Source organism: Acyrthosiphon pisum, chromosome A1 (assembly GCF_005508785.2).
Source record: "Acyrthosiphon pisum isolate AL4f chromosome A1, pea_aphid_22Mar2018_4r6ur, whole genome shotgun sequence".
NCBI lineage: Eukaryota > Metazoa > Arthropoda > Insecta > Hemiptera > Aphididae > Acyrthosiphon > Acyrthosiphon pisum.
In genome coordinates, this window is record NC_042494.1 from 24550821 (window position 1) to 24574931 (window position 24111).

Consider the following 24111-nt stretch of genomic DNA (forward strand, 5'->3'; position numbering starts at 1 on the left):
GGCAAAATACACGTCTAAAATATTATGTCATGCGAGTGTTAGATGAAAACAGAAAATCACGGTATCGAATCCCCTTAAGTTCCAAACTATCTGAAAATTCAAAACCATTGGATGAACTATATAAGGAGTTAGATAGGAAGTCTGATTGGCGTAGGATTACCGAAAGGCAAGGTTCCCCCCCAAGTGGTTATGGAGAGCACATGCAAAAAAAAAGATATGAAGTCTGATGGTAACTCGGTAAAATATATATTGTATTTTACACTCACAATAATTATAGTCATCAGTGTAAGTTCAATCATAATATTTATATATTTAAAAATAAAGAATTTATAATCTTTAATTATTATTTATTGTTTTTTTCTTAATTTCCGCCGCCATGGGTGACCCCACATGTGACACTTCCACCTACACTTCGGTTGACGCTGTCACCAACGTATGCCCTGTGGCGTTCTGGAGAAAGTCACTTTGATTTTGCTTTACACACGCGGAATCAATGTTTGTGAACCATCGCATTACCGCCAATGTTTCTGAAGTGAATTTCGTAGTTCGAGTTATTTTTGGCAAATTTCAGTCAAAATTATTGAACAGTTTAAAGATTTCTAATATTAAAATTAATGTTTCCTGAATGCTCAAAAACAGTATCACTTTGAATGTGTCACTTTGTCACAAATTTAACGGTTCTTTTTTTTTTGTGTGTTTTTTATTTCTACAGTCAAAATAACTACTTAAAAAGTTCAATATAATTGAATATATTTTCAATACAATTAAAATTATAATTTCTTAGGCTTCAAAACTAAATGTTTTTTTTTTAATATAAATGGTAGTATCTACCACATAAATACCATAATAGGTAATCTGGTAACCAGAAACGCAACTAACGCTAAAATGTGATGTAGGTATAAGTTGTTTTGTGATTTGATTTACTAAACTAACTAATAAACTTTAGTCACCCTTCATAAATCGAATAGTAAAAATACGCCTTTCAGCGCATACACCTATGGGTTACCCGTGACGTATACGCGATATAATTATTATTTTATGTTATATTATAGGTATGTAATAATGATATTATTATTGTGTAGTTGCCAGAAACTCCACAAGCAAACAAAATTGTAACGCTCGCGGCTCGCCTCTCATCTGGTCTACGTCACAGACACGGCGTGTGACGTGTGAGATAATACGTATAACCAACGTAGTGGTGCAAATGACGTGTGCGGAAAGTAAATAAAACGTAGATTCAACATATTATCGTATATTATAATTATTATTATATAAAAATAAATTATAGGAGAATTTTTTTTTTTACAATTAACACTAATATTATGACGTTGAATTTGTTGATATTAAAAAAAAAACCCCGTACTAGGTAATAATTAAAATTTTTTTTTTCGATCTTATTGACATTCTATATTGTCAATTTAGCATAAAATATTATTATAACAAAAAAGTTGTTTTATACTAATATATAACACTAATATAGTAATATGTATAGATATATCAATTATAATTACAATTGAAGCAATTTTTTTTACTATTTATTCGTATTAATGTTTATAAAAGAATTATTCTACTTTAAATGATGAAGTTAAATAATTGTGAGTCATCATTAAAAAATAAAATCATTTGTTTTACCATAATGTGGACATATTGTGTTATTGTAAATATTTCAAACCATTCTTCGTAGAATCTGGATTTGAAAAATAAATTTAAAAATGTATCATTATGTGCATATAGTATTGGGAAAAAAAACAAAGATATAAACGGGGAACAGTGGAGGTAAGTAATAGGTAAGTTTAATATGTACGTGTGAAATGGGAATACACTATAATAATAGGTACAGGATAGAAAACGAATGTGTAGGGAATAAGAAATTATAATCATTTTAATAGAATGGTCATTAAATATAATAATATTGCATTCAGTAAGGTATGTGAATATATCTAATAACAATAAGCCGGGTGCTAACAAGGTATCAAACTATCAAAGTTACGATAGCCCTAGGGTGTGTATCTCTACCTTGTATCTGAAATCTATTCTCTAGTGTACCTACGTATTATTCTACTGCTGTTTTGAGATTATACGTAGGTACTAGGTATAATATATTTAAATTTATGTGTATATTCAGCCTTTAAGATGTCAGTTGTTGCTTCTCCGATAGATTCGCAAATTCGATTGTTAGCGTGACGATGGAGTCTGGTTCGATGATCAAAATTACTATAGGTACCCACTTGTTGACTGTACTGTATAAAACTATAAACTGTTTATAATTACACCGGTTGTAGTGACATATCGGGTGTAATGATCTTAGATTGAAGGTCTCGGTTTAACTCCAATATTGTAAGTGCTGATTTGTATCGATTATTATGACGTCTGTATAAAATAATATGACTATACGGATGTTATGATTGTATTTTTTGGTTATATTGGAAAAATATTTTACCTATAATGACTGTATTAAACGCTTGTCGAAACTAATAATATAACAATCAATAATAATAAATCTTAAAAAAAATTTTTAAAGAAATTGAAGAAAATACTGCATAGTGCATGATCTTTATACAAACAGAGTACAAACTAAGATAACTGATTTTTTTAATAAAATGTATAATATATTTTAATTTTAATATAATAAAACCACTTTTTCATGTTATTTTTTACTGTGTATATTGAAGTCACGATTTAGCGATACCAATATGACGCATTGATTGTAATACAATAGTGGGTAAGTTCAAATAAATATATAATCAAGTTTTCAAATTCTATTTATTATTTTGATTATAATGACAATCGGTTATTATTATGACTAATTTTGATTAGTCTCTTGAACGTCATTATAAACGGTGTCTAATGTATTTACATTTTACTTATGAACAAGTTATGTGATATGAAGTTACTGTAAGTTATGTGTGAACGGAAGATATAATATAAATTTGTAAATGCAATGCATGTATTCCTAGTGCATCTCGCAACGCATACCTACGTATGAATGTGTGATTGGATAACCCTCTATAGAATACCAATATACCATAACGCTTGAATTTATAGTACCTAGAAAATTTCTGTTTAAGGTTAATAGTACCTTAATCTCAAACAGAGTTAATATTATAACATTAATGTGATTAATTGCGGATTTTTATGTAAATGATATAAGCTTTCGATTAAGATAAATTCAGAGGAACCAAACGACTTCAATAATAAAACTATGCTGTAGAGATTTTAGTCTTATATTCAATTTATTTGAGTTTCATATTATAATAATGAAAAAGAGTATGAGAGAAAAAGCGTACACGTGCGTTGATGAATTAAATACCCAGGTACTTTATTAAAATAAGAGGGACCAAGAGAGCACCAACTAACTGGGGGGGGGGGGGGGATGATGTCTACCCAACCTTAATTATTATTATTGAGATTCTCAATACTATAGGAACTTAATATGTTCGTTTGTTGATTGTGTTTGGTAAGGGTGTGTGATTTTTAATATTTTTATCTTACGGTGTTGTTCTAAATTTATAGCTAGGTATTTTAATGTGGTGTACTATACTTTCGTTTTATGATTTTGTCGACTGATAAAGTGCATAATATATGTGGTGTCTGGCGCGTTGGAATGTGTCTCGTGTCTGAATCACTATTTGAAGCTAGTGTAAGGGTGTATATTTTATATTATTATTCAGTCATATTGTTTTTTTAACTGTTCTCTGCGTCTTTTATCGTAGTGTACAAAATATAGTTACATACATATTACATATATGATAAAATATTAAATGTATCTATGTATGTAATCAAACCAAGGTTCAACAAAATGAAATCAAACAAAATCACATTCCAGTCCATGCAATCAATAAACCACAAGTACTGAAACATTCCACGGTACCTATATGTTATGCCATTCCAACCCTACATAATATCCAGACACATATTATTATAATAACAGGTACCTAAACCACATTATTATTAATTATCTAGTTACCATATTATTATTATATTACTCTCTATTGACAGCAAATGTTGTTAGGTATACAGATAAACACGCGTGATTCTCGACTCGCAACCATCAAGCCCATTAATTACAAACATTACCTCTGATACTATTATCTGCGTTTCTAATCACCACCTTGAAAGAATTTTCCTCGTGAGCTACATAATATATACGAGCTACTTACGAAACAGATCCTCGAACTGAAAAGGGATAATAATACGTGAGTTTTACCCTTGCAGAGACTTCCAGTGTTAAGATTGTCTACGGAACAGTAAATAAAAAAAAAACAGTAATTAATACTGTTAATACGATAATAAAGTTAACGAGACTATTACAATATAACTCGATATTATATTACTATAGTTTTAAATACCCTGGGACGGTACTCCCTCGTCCTAATTCTAATTTATTAATTTAATACATTAAATAATAGAATACATATTATATATATATATATATAATATATATTGTATATGTGTATGTTTATAGATGATATCGTAATGCATACGCTCAATGAACAATTAAACGGATTTATAAAACTATAAACAAATATTGTCGTTCGATTCCATAGTTACCAGACAATGGTATTAGATCACGATACGTTTCAATATATACCTAGTTTATAATGTTATGTACCTCATCAATATTTTACTGTTGTTTTATTCAAATAATACATACGCACACATACTCAACGTCCCGTGACAATATTTCTATTTTCATTTCCATACAGATTATCTATCACTACGTGTAATGCGCGTTGCCATAGCTTCCATCGTTAAAACTTTATGTATATGCCCCGTGGGACACCTATATAATAGGTCTCCTTATATCCACCAAGTACAAGTGATATTTTTTAGTATAATATAATATTATATTATACAGTATAAATGGGTGGATAATTTACAATTGCCAACATAGTTAAAAATATATAGCTATAGGTACTTCCTTCAGTATATATAATATGTACCTATGTATATTATTATAGAAGCACATACTATAGTTACGAGCTGATTTGTAAATCACGAGCGATTTTTGTATTTGAAAAAAAAATATTTTTATACACCTATAGTGAGTAGTAATAACACTATATTAGAAAAATATATATATTTTTAGATTTATACATGCATTTTAATATCTCATATTTTTACAATAACATTCTAAACACTATAAATATTTTTATGAAAATATAATTATTATTCGTAATTTTTATGATTAATAAAATATGTTTTAACATATTGAATCAGAAGTAGATATCATTGTATATTGTTACAAAAATAAATAGTATAACATATAAAATTATAAAATTTAAATAGCTATATTCAATGATATATTAAAACATCTAGGTATCGAGTTCACAGAAACTTGATAAGATAATAATGAGTGTTTTATTATTTTATGTTGAAAGGCCCATTTCGGATTTGTGTGCCAACATAATTTTAAATAGGGTACAATAAAAAAAAAAATAATAAAAATAATAATAGCAATGATAATAATAATAACTATGCAATTCAAATAATATACTAATACTTCAAATTAAATAAAAAAAACTCTCGGTAAATAATATATGAAGATTAAACCAAAACATCTCATTGTTGTATAATATACCTAGAATATTACGAATATGAATGATCGATCGATTACCCCGTGGGCTGTTAAAATAATAATATACTGGAACCCATTTTTTTTTTTTTTGACGCAGCAATGGTTCAGTTTAATTTACAAATTATAAAACCAAAACGTCACATCGATTGTGAGTATCACGGATGTGTTCGTATCACACGCTAAATCAGTGTTATATAAATAAAACATTTAGGCAAAAATGGTTTTCATTACATTTTATGTTTTATTTATAGTTAGGTATAAAAATTTGAATTTGTCTCATCGGTGCGTAATTTTATTTACTGCAATTGTCTGAAATCAAATTGCATAATATAAATACAATAATAAATAGTATCTTTTTAACCACAGCTAGTATATTTCTTGTCCTTCAATCAACTGCTGTAATGTTTTATACGTAAAAATGGGTAGTATTAAATTTGTTTCTAAATTCGATCACAAGAATTTATTTCACTTGAAACTATATGAGTGCAACTTTTATTAATCTAAAACATAACTATTTATGTTTTTCGTTCAAGTCGTTAACAGACGGATTTAAATTATTCTTGATGATTGTTTTCCAATACTTTATAAAAGTTTTAAACTGTTTGCTCAACTATATAATATGATTTTTATTATTATAAAAAATACAATGGGAAATCCAATACATTTCGGCCATATCTGTTTGGAGTTTTGGACACAGCACAATACATTGTGGCGGATCCAGTGTATATATATATATTTTTTTTTTTTTAGTGTGGTAGCTAAAGTTCAAAACAATTTATAACATCAATACTACAGTCAACAATAAGTACAATTAATTGAAACACAGGCTATAACATTGGGCAACTACGGTTCTTAGTGCTATTCTCCCTCCCCCTGGATCCACCACTGATGATACATTAGTTAGGATGTTAGACATAATTACCTAATAGGCTCAAGGTTATGATGTTGATACGAAAAACTAGAGAAATGTCAGTTGTACACCATCCATTTAAAGTCAGTTGTAATGAACTACACCAATGACTACGATGCACCAAGTCGCGTTCACAGTGTTAGCACTTGAGATCCACCCGCAACAAGTCGTTATAAGATACTTCAAAAATATCTTCTGAACTTTCTAGACTTTCTGTAGAAGACAATTATCTGAGAGAATATCAAACATTTTTGAAAGCAACTTGCAGGGTATTGTCATTGTTCCATCTCGTAGTGCGTACTAACGGATGACATATTTTATGGTAGTGGGGCCGGGAGTAGTATGAGGAGCTTGAAAGGCTGGCGGAGATGTACGCCGAGAGGGTAAGCCGTCTATGCCTTAATACTAATGTCGTATAATTGATGATCACAATATATTGTACCTACGCACTGTTTCGGAAACTATCGAAATTCTTATACTTATGTTTTATTTCCCTTTTGTTTTATTTAACTTCATTGTAACACGTAAAAACCATTAATAATAATCGAAAGTTTACAAACTATAAACAATAAGCATACAAACTGTCCCATTGATAACCAATCTTTATCAGACACAGTAAATCCAATAGTTTTAAATGTAACTACATTTTGTACTACAATAAAATACTGTTTTGGAATCTATAGAATGTGAACTATCGACTTACTATATATTTTTTATGTAATTTTGTTTTCTGTAAAAGTTTTGAATAATGTCCATGTGTCGAAATACATATATGATACACTCCCATACTCTCGCAGCACAAGAAATGTGCCTATACATATTTGAAAATTACAATAAAAATTACAAAACTATAAACGTTTTAGTTTTCCTAGGACTAAAAATAATGTTAAATTAAACTAGAACAGTTCTTATAATTATTTACTATTTGTTTGTCGTTTCTCAAGTATCGAACTATTTTCGATAGTAAACTTATACTATTGTTATAGTATAACTACAACTATAAAGTAGCTTAACAGAATTTTTATTCGGGCCTCTGGTGGTGTTTTGTCCGTCTTGAATAGTTTGTTAGATTATTTTTATACGATACTCAGAAATGTAAATAAACCAATGGTAGCTGAGTTCTAAAATATTTTGGCAGGTTAGACATTTTTTGAAATAAATTACACTTACCTATATAACTATATAAGTTCCTACCTAACCAGTTATATATATTAAAATTATCAAACACCAGACTATTGATAATTGGAAACCTCAAAGCATACCAGATTTTTACAAAAGAATACATTTGGTATTTTATATAAAAAAAAGTCATCATATCCACAATATATTTAATGTAATATAATATCTGAATAATTTATAGAATTATCAAAGATTGAAATCAATGAACATGCTATAAATAGGGAGCCTAATAATATGTTAAGACGTATGATAAATAATATTATAATTTTAGCAAGCGTTTTTGTGGACAAGGTACGTTTCATGCAACAGGTGTCGCAAGCCGGAACCTGACTCAATTATTGATGGCAAAGAGAGCTCTCACCGAACACGAAAAATCGCTACTCGAACCATATGATCTACGTGATGGCGTTCTGTAACACGAACACTCCGGACGCCTGTTACAAGTTCTTCCCCGATTAATGAGAAAAGGAAAATTTTCATCGGTGCCCATGGTTTTGGAGGTCATTTTTCATTGGACCGAACCATCGCGAAAATCACGGGAAATTATTAGTACACCGGACTCCGACATTATGTAAAGCAGCACATCCAAATAATGTGCTTAACCCTTAACGGCGGCCCAAATTGAGGACGATCTGACAGGCCAGGATAGGCTGAATGTTAACAACTGTTTTTTTTTTTTTTACCGTAGTTAAATGTCTAATTATTATTGTAAGGGCCGCGGTACCGTGAAACTGTGGAACCCCACACTTATATTTAAATTAGTAGATATTACCTATATTTATGTGTTGTATATGTACCCACTTATGGTATTGATTTAAGTGATTTTTAATAATTGTGCAATTTAAATTAATAAAATATAACTAAACACTCGTGTTTGTTATATTACACTTATTAGCCACGTGTTTTCGAGATAGATTCAAATTTAATTACATCTGTTTAATTTTTGTCAAAATCTATAAAATATACCACAGCAATGTCTACTAAACAAAACTTGTGGTCCTGCACTCCTGCATAAGGTATAAATACGCCAAATTAATAGTCAACTTGTACCTACCTACATTTTCAAGTTTCAATACTTAATTTCTCAACCAAATTTGTAATATTATATTGTGTGCTAGTATAACACACCTACATTCAACATACTATTCTAATTTATAATATTGTTACGAGTACCTACGTTTCAATCATGTAAGTAAATACGTCATCCACCATTTTTTAACTTCATATTATAATATTTTGTGAGCGTGCGTGCCAACCTACATAGCAAATTGAAAATAATAATATTTTCATAATATTTGAAGATGGTTTCTGAAAATCTCTTTTGTAATATAATATTATATATTTTTTGCACAAAATGCTTTCATCATATTTTTTTCACTGTGGTACACATATTATGAGATATACGAATGAGAAGAAGACCATATTATCTACAAGATTTCATAAATAATTTTCAAAAATTGCACTACTTAAACATCGTTTTAAACTTATTTTCATTTATTATAATTATACGTTTACTAGTTGCAATAGTGTTGTAATATGCAAACCAAATTGGACAAAATACATTATTCGAATATTGGACCCATCATTTACGGCAAGGTACACAAAAATGTAAAAATATTATAATTTATAGCATTCAAAAACCCGAATAGTATATTTTTTTAATCTAAATTCTGAATACAGCCCAAACCGTTTGGAAACAGTAAAATTGGAAAAAATACTACAATATTTTATCTGTATTATTATTTATTAATATAGTGTGTATGTGTGTGTGTATGTATGTGTGTGTGTGTGTATGTGTATTTTATTACTATGTGACAAAACTATGTGTAAATATAATATATTCTAATTATACAATTTATACCAATAGTAATGGATCAATACAATTTTAAACACATTTTGTGTAAATAAATTCAAATAATTATGCATCAGACTAAAAATAAAAATCCCTATACTATGGAAGTATAAAAAGCTTGATAACTATATATGTGTTATGTACCACATGAATTAACTAAAATATTGAAATGTAGGAACGCCTTTGTTTCTTTAATTTTTTTGCAAATTATTTATTAGATCAAATAGATACCTACAATTAAGTTATTGTCAAAAAAAAAACTACCATGTTAAAATAATTTGATTAAAAAAACAATAAAGCTACGTGTCAAAAGCTGAAAAATAACTGTACACCCATTATTATGTTCGTCTGAAATTTTCAACAAAACATGTGTAAGCCACATAAATTTAACTAAAAAACAGACAATGATTTTTAAGACGTGAATGTTTTAGGTTAAGGTCAAGACACGATATAAGAACGAGAACATTGTAATCAGCGATATAATAATAATAACGGGTGGTAAAATTTCTATTTTTAATACATACAAATTTGTCAAATGTGATTATTTTTTTTTTTTATAATTTTACGTGATAAATACATATTGTATACGTTGGTATTTTTGTGTAAGTCTGAAAATCTGGCTAAAATGGATTCAAATCGGTTTAAATGTTTAAAACATACAATATAAATAGTTTGTGCACTGAATTTTAAATAAACCTAAAAGTCGGATTTAATAAGCAATCTTTGTGTATGCCATCCCACATTCAAAATAACAACTCATATCCTTTCTATTAAATTTTATGTTTTTACCATTATTGTGTTCGAAATTATAGCAAATGCTGGTTAAATTCTCTATAAATAAATAAAATAAGTATTTTAATAAGTTATTAGCTTTTAGCGCATGATATGAAATATTATAATACAACAGATTTGTAATAGTTCAACACAATAACCCAAATAATAATTGTATAAAATATATTAATCACAATCTAATTAAATAATCAATTTTTGTTTTAATGATTACTTTTTTGATATAAAATATTATAAAACTGATTATAATTTATAATTATTTTTATTTAATTCACACAGCCATGTAAGAAAGTGTCAGGGAACCTTATAAAATAATGTGTTATACTTAGAGGCATTACATTGTTATTATGCATTTATTTCCTAATGTATTTAATAGAATAAAGTAAATAATTATTGATTTCATTGAATAATGAATTGTATATTTTTTATAAATCATAAGAAATACATAATTATCCAATATTTAATTTATTTGTTATAACAATAATTTATTGTTGAATTCATAATTACATTTTCAAAAATTAATAAATAATCTTTGAATCCTAATTATAAATTATTACTCAATATTATTATCATTTATCATCATAATAATACAATGTTATTATTTTTATATTTTAATAATTGTAAACATTCAAATTTTCGGTCTAATGGTGTGATATGGTAATTTTAAAAAAAATATTTCACTTCCAAAACTTTCATAGAAATGATTTAAGTGATTATATTTTAAATTCAATGTCAAATCATGTAAACTAGGTACATAATATGTAGGTATTATAATAAAGAACATTCATAGTTTGCTCCATCAGAATATAATTTTTTCAGGTAATTTTTCAAATAAAAATATATTTGCATGTACATAAACTTATGCAAAAATAATATTTGTATTCATTGTATTGTTTAAAAATTGTAAACAGCCAATTTATATACCTGATTTTTGTAACAAAGTATAAAATTCAAATTATGTTTTCGTTAAATATGCATTGAGGTATGCATTTTAAAATTAGGAATATATTTAAGACCAGTATAATCACCTAATTTAGATTTTAAATGCATAACCAATAATTACTCAATATGAATACTTGAATGGACAATGGATATGGGTAGGTAATAAACTCAAATTTTGACTACCTACAAATTAAGTCATTGAGGTATGGCTGTGAACTCTACCGGGCACTGCTCAAACTACAATGATTCATTAATTATAAATAAAGTAATTTTTAATAACACGGAATAAGAATCATTTGACATGGTATGATACAGTTGTAAATACTTCAAAAAAACATAAGTTAGAAAGATATTGATTGGAACGTAGATCACAGAAAGGACACCATCTATACCGTTGTTTTTATGCATAATATGTAGCCTGTAATTATAGCATAGGTATTAGATTTACTGGAAAATTTTCAAATCAATGGTATTTCAGTCATTTTAATAAAATTGGCATATAAGCCGCATTGCTCATTTAACTTTTGATCCGTATAATTTATCTTTAACGACTAACTAATCATCTTCCTGAACTTAGGAATTCTTATAGAAGGACGGTATGCGTGCAAACTTAATACTGTCTATTTAAGTATTATAGTTATTAAGTGGGCGTGATCGACTTTAACTGAAAGTTACAAGAGTTTTGATTTGTGAACTCTAAACAAAAGTTTGAGTCCCAAAAGTAAATTTATGTGACATTTGAGAGTTCAAAGAGATTTTTTTCATTAAAGTTGCTAAATTCACTTTATAATAAGTAATTATTTTCACCAGTCGATATTTAAATAGAGTAAATACAGTAAATACAATATTATAAATAAAACAAATAATAATTCGTTGATCAACTTAATCATAATAAATTCCCTAATAAACTTTGCAGCGATGTAGCTTATAAATTCATGATGATAGTATATTATACTTCATAGTTGTTAGTCCGTTGATTACTATTAATAAAATAAAAAATGTAATATAAATAATAAATAATAAATGATTTAAACAATCTCTATAATGTCGATATATAAATAAAATATATTATATAATTTTAATCACAAAATATTGTTAATTTAAAAACATTTTAATAAAATTATTTGTTTTAACTATTACCTAACTTATTATATTTCAGAATATTATAAAAATAATATTACAATGATTATAATTTTATTGTTATTGCTTTTAAGAACCCTTAGGTACACTATCATTAAATCTAGGTACCGTCATATAGTATAGAGGAACATATAACAGTCACTTTTCAATTACAGTGTTGAATATTAATTCTTAATAATTATTAAATGAACATAAATTATAAATATTAATAGTTTTTTGGTATAAAAAAAACGTTAATTAGAAAAAATATTAGTTAAAAAGATAAAATCATATTCTAGCAAAAATTGAAGTTGCTACAAGAATAAAATGTAAATATTATATAAATTTTAACAAGATAGAACTTTGTTGACAAACATTTCAGTACTTGTGGTTCGTGAGTTTTTGCAGACGAGTTTATATACTATATATATCAATTCGATATTGTAGTTTATTATTATTTTAACAGGCTATAGGCTCTTTTTGATATAAGTAATAAGTATGTACTATATCGAATTAACTAAATTAAATATATATTAAATAATATATGTTTAATGTATCTGGGGATAAATTAATTGTTGCAAAGTATAAATGTTCATAAACTAAACAGTACTTGTCTATAAATGGACACATAGTAATTAATTAAATTATATCGATTATGATCATCAGAACTTTTAATTATTATTAGTATTAATGACCTACATAACTTACAAACGAAAAATTTGTTTTTATTTTCATAAATTACAGAAAATCTAACCAGAACTCCCTTTGTTATAATGTATCTATACCGTATAGGTGTGCCATACACATCAAAGCAGTACATATTTTCGGTAGATATGTTCTTGCATAATTTATAATATATATGTACCTAATATCCTGAATTTTTTTTGTTTATTGCATAGTAAATCACTAACGCTGCTCAATTCTCAAAGATGTGTACCTACCTATACAGACTGTACATTGATACATTAATTTGATTTATTTTTATCAACAAGCATTAATAACCATGAAAAAGTTAGGCCTGATCCAACAGTACAGGTAGAGTTAAAACCATACATATCGATTCCGCCAATTTCTGATTTATTGTCGAACCGTAATATTCAATAATACATATTTTGAATTGCGAGGGTTCTACACGTCCAAAATAACTATAATCCAAAATAAATCCAAGACCTTTTAAGAAAAACAAATTTAAACTTTGATATGACGTTTTAAGTATATATTTTTTAAACTTTTGAGTGGTTTAATCCTAAAATAAAATATAATCCTTGACAGTTAAATAACACTGTAATTAGTATTATTTTTTCGAATTTTAAATGTTGGGATTATGTGTACTATAGTTTATAATAAACAATCTATTTTACAGCCAATTATTAGTTGACATTTTCATTTTCATTGGTAAAAATATTTAATTTCGTGATTAATGTCACAAAGATTTTTTGATCCTCAAGTATACCTACTGTACAATAATGACAAATAAACATCGAATTTGTATTTTATTTGAAAGATTTCTTTAAACCGAATCAAAGTGCCAGATTATAAAAATCAAAAAATATAACACTGATGACATCAACTTTATATTTCACTAACATTTATAAATAATATAATATACTATAATATTATATTCTCTATTGTTATTATTAGATATGGCTTTTCGTTACGTTTATTTATATATATTAGGTATATTATATACCTATTTTTAGATATACGAATACTAGATATATATTTTTTTTTCTAGATAGGTATAACACTATAAGTCTATAACTGTATACGTTTTTCAAAAAATAATGTTAAAAAAAAAATACGTATGGACTATTTTCATTACTGGTACAACTTTCATTAACTTTTCAATTAATTTCAAACTATTTACTGTGATTTATAACGCCATTTAGTCTTAATCAACATAATTACATTTACAATAAATTACTAATTAGCAATAGATGTAATTCTATTCAGTTGTTTACAACAAAAATAAGAAAAGTAATATATTTTCAAATTGATTCGTTAATAACATTACCGTAACACTTTTGAATTTTCTCACCAAAAAAACGGTGTTTTTTTTTGAAAATTTGATTCATATTCATTAATAGCTATTATATTCAAAATAATGGAAATTCGATTTAATCAAAATTCCAAAAGTTATAAATATCTAAATGATTTTAAGAAAAATCAATTTTTGAAATATAATTTTCCGTAGGTACTATTGAGAAATAATTAACACAGATAGTTATTGTTAACTAGTTACATGTTTATAGTTTGCAATTATAATTTAATAATTGAAAGATAATATCAAAAGATATTATGTTACCTTAATTCGCATAAAATGAATACAACGACCGTTTAATATTTACCTAAATGTCTTTAAATTTACAATATTTAAATAATATTGGCAGTATATTATTTCATAAGCATACGGAGCTGATAATTATTAGTATCTGTCATCTGATAAGCTATAACTTTAAGTAATAAATATAAAATAACAATGTTTAGTAGGTACTCAGAAAATATTGTGCAGTCACTGCCAAGTTATAGATTGAGCTCGGTTAAGAAGTCGGGTTAAGTTAGGTACGTTGCATAGGTACGTTTCAATAATATACTGTTTTATTATAAAAAAAATATTGGTACATACGTCGATACCTGTAGAGGTGGCTTTCATTTTAATATATAAATTTGTAAATTTGATTACGAGCAATCCAGGACAAAGTCACACAATCTTAATTTTAAAGTTTGTTTTTAAATTATGCAAGCTGGGAAAAGGGAATCTAAATAATTACGAAAACATTTTACGCAAAGCAGAATTCAATTAAAAGGAAACGAAAAAATGTGGATAATTGCTGATAAAAAAATAAAAGTTACGATAAAAAACAATTTTCAATAAGCATCATTAATGCGCAAGTGTTAATCTCGCGTAAATTAAAATCGTTGGTACCTACCTACCTATTAATTTTGTGCGAACTAATTATGTCTTGTCTAATAAGAAGTAAAAGCAAACTGTCATCCACACAAACCGTAGTGCATTTATATTTTACATCAACATAAACTCAAAGATTATTAATTTTTCTTTGTTCCTGACGAACATTCATCATGAAAAAATTCATAAAAAAATCCGTCTTTTGACCGTGGTTTCTCATTGTTATGGACATTATATTTATTTCTGAAATCAGATCTCAACAGTTTTATACCAGAACTATATCGTAATATACTATCGTATTTCCGCAGACGATGAACGTAAAACCACGTTGTTGCTCTCCGATAACATTTTTAAAAGCAATCAAAATTTCCAGTATCTTCCAGTAGAGGCACTTAATATAATATTAAGCCTGTTATATTTTCTTACATATAGATTATATTACCAGATTTAAAAACTCGATTTAATTTTACGCTCTTAGATAAAATACAGAATATGTTAAATAATATAATAGAAATATAGACAACAATAAAACGCAAAGCGTGTAAATCAAATGCTTGAAAAAAAATAATACAATCGGACTTCACAATGAAGTGAACCATAACTATTTATTCAAATCAAGAAACCAAATTGCAACAAAAATGTAACAAATTTGATGTTACTAATAGTAAACGAATCGAATTCGTCGTTAAGCAAAAACAAAACGGTGTATTGTCTACATTAACTCAAAATTAATAATTCGTTTAGTATAACGGGGAACTCATAATATCCTACACAAGATCACTGAGAATGTACTAAATTATACACCGTGGTTATCAGAAAACAATAAAATAAAAACGAACATACGTCATTATATAGTTATTATTACTTTTATGACCTCGAACGAATCTAAACTAAATATGGCGTAACATATTATACAATATACATAATATTATAAATACGTGAGTGACAAGTTTTTTTAAAAAAAATTCTTCAGTCCATCAAACAACATAACCATTTACAGACTGACCCTCTTTTTCCTTAACGTGATTTAGATTAAAATAAAATAACAATCGATAATAATATAATATGGACAATGTCCATACGATATTCTTCAATTATACGGTTACAAAAAGGTAAAGCAATAAATTAATATTTATTAAGTGATGTTTATTTTTGAACGTTTGATTTATTATTTTACCGTCATAATTGGATACTTGCGTATGAAAGGTTAATTAACATATTATTGATCGAATATAATAAAACGTAATATTTTTAAATATAAATATATATATTTTTTTTTTTCATTAATTACCCCCCGAAAACTTGGGCCATTGGGTGGTTTTTAACTGTGGGGGAGGGTACTGTAGGTTTTTGTAAACACGTGTGTTTTTAGTTTGGAAGAATTTTCAAGTGGGCATCTGCCATACCCGGATGGGGGATGGCGGCCTCTCTCACGAGACACCGTAACTGCCCGGAAAGAAGTGCCGCCAGCGGCCAAAGTTCGAACCGGCGACGGTCCCGACGACTTAGTCCACTCGGCCATTCCGTCCCCCAATATAAATATTCCCTAAATGTAAAATCCAAAATATTTTAAGTTAATTTGACGAGTAGCTGTTTTGACTATGTTATGTGCTATCTATACAGTTGAAAAATTTTAAATAAAGATTAGATTAAAAGTACATAATATTAGAGTATATTAATATAATCGTATGTGAACACAAAACATTTTTAGTTTATACACGTGATGGGAGGCGATAGTGGGCATGTTCTCAGAGAATAAATATTTGAGAGGGGTGCTAACAAGTCCGTTTAAAGCATATTATATACCTGCCCTTAAATTGAAAACAAATATATTAGGCCTGTGTCACATGATGCGTATAAAACGTGTGCTGAGCATATGGCTAGCTTTGGATCCTAAAAATTAATTAACATAGCCATACAGGATAACACAATTTATTCCATGTGCACAAAGTCTTAATTTAATTTATGTTCATGATGCATGTGTTTCGGTAATAATTATTACAAGTTTTTTGAAATTGTATACGTCATGATGTTTTTAATAATTTCTGTAGCTCTACAAATCATTGGAAAATGTCAATGGTTTTAAAAAAAAATTAAAATTAAAATGTTAAAACTCACAGTGACATTACAAGGCGGCAGGTTTCTAAATATAAATTATAATATACTTTATTCGTTATAGTGTCAATTCGGCGAAGTGGTGAATGCTTAAATATCCAAATGTTCATAACGACGGGTAGCAGGTGCAGAAAGTATATAATAAAACAACTCAATTTTTTTTTTTAGTTCTGCGAAAAAAAATATTCAATGATCGAATATTCCGTACCACTAATGCTTTACAAAGTTAAAACATTTCATTAGATCAAATGATAAAAATGTTAATCCCATTAAAATTGCCTTGAATAAATATATTAAATATATTTATTCTAGAAAATGCTTAATAACGGTACCTACAGAACAATAATTTAATAAAATGCAAGCAATTTATTAACATTTATGATATTAACATGTTTCTAAAATCTGAATTAGAACAAATAAGAAAAACAAAATTAGTGGGAAAAAAGTGAAAACTCTCCGAATGAAGATACTTCTGCAGATGAATCATTAACATTATAACACTACTATAAGTTCTTGACAATTTAATCCCTAAAATAAAATAAAGATTTGATTTAATCATCTACAATTATTATTACTAACGATTTTTTATTTGCTGTATGAAACATTCAAACACACAATTCTGACTTAAAGCAATAGTGTTTGACAAAATAATAAATGAAATGAAATGTTTTAAAGTTTCAAACACCAGGGTTGATGTTAGAAATCGCTATTAGGTATTTTATTAAATAAATTGTTTTATTTATTAAACGCAATTAAAACTTTGGAACTCGAATCAACATAATATCCAAATTTGGTAATTGCATTTAGTCTGTATCTTAATATTCCTGCGTAACTACTGCAACTAGAGACCGTTTGTTTAATAAATTGAAATGAATCAAAATGTATTTACGATCCAAAAAACAATTAAACAAAGCGTCAATTTTATTATCAATATTGAAAATTAAATCACAAAAAATATACATTTTTTAAGATTGTGCTCATTTAATATTCAAGAAGAGGTAGGTACAAATTGTACACCAAATTATAGAAGTTATACTAAACTAAACTCTTGTTTTATTAATACTATTTTCACAAGTAGTTTTATTCAATATATTATTGTAGTTATTTTAACTATGAATAGCTTATACCCGACAACGATAGTAAAGTTAACAATTAAATTGTTTAATGTTTTCATGTAGCCAAATTTAGTGAGTTGTATAATATTAGCTCCATGCTAAAACTAAAACTTTAATCTAACAATTCTCAACCTTTGATTTTATACCAGATTTAATAGCAATGCATAAAAAATAGGAATGTCAAAATGTAACACATATTTTATACCTACTTCACTACACGATGACACATCCGGAACAAAATATAATAATTGCATTTGGCAAATAATGTAATTTTATTTTTTACCTGTGGAGGCGTTTCATTTAAAACAAAAACAAAAGATAATAAACATTTCGTGAAAAAGGGTCACGTGTTTATAACCCAGCCGCAATACTATTAGGCCATATTAGGCTGTATGAGAATTATTTTTAAAAGACGCTCACGCCTAAAACTGTGTATAATACTATAATATGATATTGTGAGAACCATAATAAAATAACATGACCGACCGTAATAATATTATGTTATATTATAATATAGTATGTTTGCCGTATGAGAAGATGTATCGAGTCCTAAAATAATAATATTGTTGGTCCGCTGCGAGAGACAAAAAAGTCACTGGGAAAACACGTTATGTCAATTACGCGTGCCCTGTGGCGACTAAACAATATTATACCTACTTTGTTATTAGTATGATAATAAACTAATATGCCTAAAATATAATATAATATTATAATATTAATTATTTCAAGACTCCACGGACGATCTTCAGGGACGAGGAAAACGGATAATAAGGAGATAAATGACTAAAAATAAAAAACACGCGTCTGTTATAGTATTTATAGTATTATTATGCAGATATATATAAGCATGTCATACGTAACACGGCAAAAACCGGTCATCGTGGAGTGATTTTTTTTTCGTTGCGTTACCAGGTTACCTAATTATTGCCTATATTAATATTGTTATTGGCAGTTGTAATTATCACAGTCTGAACGTTCATGGTCGTCGGTTGTAAATTTAATGGCCGTAGGCTTTTATTCTGAAAATCAGTAGTTATACCTTAGGTATATCAAATATGGATTAACGCGCATAAATGCATAATAATTACGCATGGCGTGTTCACAAAAAATCTTTCCGTAGGTACGTCTGTTATAGTAGTCTTCACTCAGTAGGTACTTTATGATTGAGTTGAAATTGCTTAAATTCTTTTCTAGTCGATGAATTTTATCATCTTTAAAAAAAAAAAAATGTTTAATTTTGAGTAAAATATTTCTATAAAAAACCTTATTATTTACTCTGGTAAAATCTAAAAACAATACATACCTACAAATTTATTTTGGTTTTCTTTAATTTACTGATTTTTAGGGTCATTGAAAAAAGTTATTACCATCAGCTTTTGTCAGATTTTAAACAATACTTCTCGCCCCTCTCTCTCTGAAAAATACGACACTTGTGTAATATTGTGAAAAACCATTACAGTACATAATATTATTACCTATTATATTATTATATATAGTATAAATATTTTATCTCAGGCGCGCATATCATCTTTCGTTCGTTATGTATTATAATGGAGTCCCTCCATATTATAGGTACCTATGTCTAGGTATATTTTATTATTTCGGCGATATAATATATACATGTGCCGAACCAGTCTCGTTTCATCGCTTGCACCGTATAGATTGCTACCAGGTCACCGGTAAAGTAAAACTATTTTTATTATTAATATTTTATTTCAATAATTAATATATTATGAAAAATTATACTCTGCATAACTTTACCATTGATTAAAATAATATACAGTATATTTAATCAATGGCACGTCTTGCATACTATAATTTACATCAAAATTTTCTTATTTTCCCCCGTTTGGTATTTACCTATATTTCATATTGATACGCCGAACCAGTTATGGGCAACGTTTTAATATATAACATAATTTACCAGTTGGTATACGATGTAACACTGGTGTAACTGTATATTGTAATAATATAATATAAGCAAAACAACTTAATCGGTTGAATTGAACGAATAGCACCTCCTAGAATCAAATTAAAATGTCACCTATACATGTAAATAGTGAATTTGAATTCAAAATCTATGGCCAACATTAAGCGTATGCATAATATACCTTATGCAAGCATACTAGACTCGAATTCATCGGAATCATTATTGATTTTTTTTTTTTAGTCTATTGTTGTTCTTGATGGAAATAGAAAAGTAGTGATGACCGAGGGAGATCTCTAAATGTAAACTTTTGACCGGGTTATTTATCATAGATCCACTGTGATTATTTCGTGACCTTACGGAAAATCGTGAAAAATCTAAGTAGTCTAAAAATGACGATAAAAAAATTGCATATGTATCAAGGAAAACATTGCGTATACGGTTTTATCACGTAGAATCAAAAACGTTAATTTTAGATTCATACCAGAAAATAAATTCACATATTCATATGGCATTACAGTTAATAATAATATATTAATGTAACCTAATATTATTGACATTTGTGCAATACGCAATATTTCAAGAAATATATTATATAATGACAGTTGATGATAAACAAACATATTAATATTATAGTTAATATTTCTAAAACAGTAAAAAATCTAAAATATAAGTATGAACCTATAGAGGTATCTATCTATTTAATTTGTATGAAATATCTCAATTTATTCAAATAGAATCTATTAATACTTCCGGAATGAGACGGGCTAGGCCAAAGACGAAAAGTATCGGCTCCGAAAATAGAACAAACCGGAATCCAAATCATAAATAATTATGAAAATACTAAACACAATAAAATAACATATACTATTCGTCAACCGCGGGATTTATTTTTTTTTTTTTGGGGGGGGGGGGAACCGGGGGAGGCTTAAGAATAATTTTAATAGGGGCCTAAGCTTTGTGTGTGTGTGTGTGTATGTGTGTGTATGAAATAGTACAACGACAGACCACCTCCACCACAGGTTTCGCCAGCGACGAACACCGGAACACCCCACGCATGTCAGTCGTGCGTTCACCGTCAGTGCGCGAGTCGCTTTTTCGCGTTTCGGGAAAAGTATAATATTATTATACGCAAGCACACGTAAACAGTGCGCGACTGCCGTACAGCGGTGACGATTTCAGAGATTTTTTTGTTATAGACATATTATTATAATTATATATAATATCGTAGTATTATAATCGTCTAGAACTTTTATCCTTTCGCCCCACCGGTTCAATTTATCGGTTTTTGATTTTTTGCGATTCGTTTTTTTTTTTCGGATTTCATCCCGAGTGTCGGCAGTCGTGTTTTGTGTTTATTTCCGTCCTCGCGTCATCCCCGCGAGCGATTCCAAACATCATTATTGTCATTTTAGATCGTTTTCGTCAGTGTGAATTTTCTCGCTTTCTCGTCCTGCCGAAATCTGTGCAGCGTGCCATTTCAAAACAACGATAAATTTATACCATCTCGTCGATACCGGGTGAGTAGTAATGTACTTCTGATTTAGGTACATCATGCCTCATGTGTTATCCGCATGATAGGATATTATAATATCATAACTGCGTCGTCACGGTACATCAAAATGTAAAATAGGAGGAAATGTGATTTTAATATTTTTCTATACATCGAGAGCGATAATCCACCCGTAAAATACGACTATATACGTATATTATTTAAATATTATAATATATAGGTTAGGTACCAACTGGCTTCTACCTACGGAAACCCGACCTTAATTTCCACCGGAATATTTCGTATTCTGTACGAGCACAAAATTAAAAAAAAATAATGGGTTCCGACCGAAAACTAATAATTTCATAATTTTACTGTAATCTACGTTTCGCCGACGACCCTTTAATATATATAAAATATGTGTATTTAGTGCAAATGTATTAGGATAACGACGACGAAAACGTTTGTTATCTTGTACAAACGATGACGACCGTTCGGTGCATATAAGTAACTAATTATTTTTAAAATTAATATCCAACACTATTGATTATTCCAATATAGTCTCTTAATTCTTTACAGCTACCTATGGTATTAACGATGTTCGATGTACCTAGATACTTGCCTAAAAATTATTTTGGACACTTCAAACTAAGTTTCGATAAAATTATTCAAAGTTTTATTCAGCAGTGCAAAAAACCCTAAACCGTAATTATATGGTTTCCGTACGAAACATCTAATTAAAAAATACAAAACAAACATAGTATTTTGATTTTAAAAATAACTAAACCATTTCCTTGAGCCTGCATATCGATATTAATATAGTGTGTTTTTGATTTGTCAACTTATTCAATTTGGATTTGATTGCTCAAGTACAAACACAATTTTATGCTATGATTATTTGTTTCCTGAAAACACAATAATAAATAATAATACGAATATATACAATTGTATACGTTTTTCAATCAACTAATTATAATAAAATAATTAATATGCATAACGCATAAATTATATTAGAATAAAATAATTGTTCACTCTTTGTGGCTACTATTGATTAAGTCTTTCAAAATAAGACAATATTCACTACGAAATTCTCAAAGTTACTACTTCAGAGTAATAATGTCTTATAAAGTTATAAAACCTATCGAGTCAAACTTGTCATTCGATTTGACAACTAGCTTGTTTTTAGTCACTTATACTAAAACTATACAGAAGTAAATACTTAGGTACTAAATTGCCTATAGATAAAATGTGTCTCAGTGGATTTGTTTTGCAATATTAGTTTTCACATAAAAAAAATACAAAACATAAATTATTAAATTGATAACAATTTTTAACATATTATTGATTGTGTTGGTAAACAAACTATTTAAAATGTTTGAAACAACTAATTAGTATTTATAATATAATATACTCTAAAATCCAGCATCAGTGAACATGTAATTTATTATGTTTAGAATAGTATAGGAGGGTACCTATAATGATATACGTCATACTATAAAATGTATGATCTGAGTATTTCCAATGTAAAATATTATCAACAAGCCAACACTATAACATTATGGTCATATTATTATTATCATGGTATATTATGTTATTATGATATATGATTTACCTGAAATCCATTTATGTTTTTAATGTTTTTAATGTTTTCAATAACAATTGCATAACTCGTTCCTAACAACTAGGTGAATAATAATTTTGTTTTAATTATATTATACACTAAATAAAATATTATACATATTCTTATTTTAAGTTAGTAATAATATTGAAAATAATATTATATCATTATATCAATATCAAATTTAAAATAAAAAAATTCGTTAAAAGTAGCTGGTAGGTACATACATTTTCCGTAGTGAAAGAACTCAATTACTTATTTTTATACCTAATAATTGTGTCGAGTCAGAAATTTGCCTATAGTAGATCAGTATAAATTCAATTCAGACATAATATTTTTTTTTCAAGTTTAATTTAAAATAAATATAATGATGTTGTAAAAGTTCATAAAAAATATATTATGGATTTCATTGAAGCATAAAAAAATTGTGATATTGCAAACACAGAGAAAAATGATCAATATTATTTAGTTTATATGTTACCGTATAAATGCCCGATCACTAGGTAAACCTAGGTTTTACTAGTTAATGCTAGGTTTTACTGTTTGTATTCAATAAAATGCTGAAAT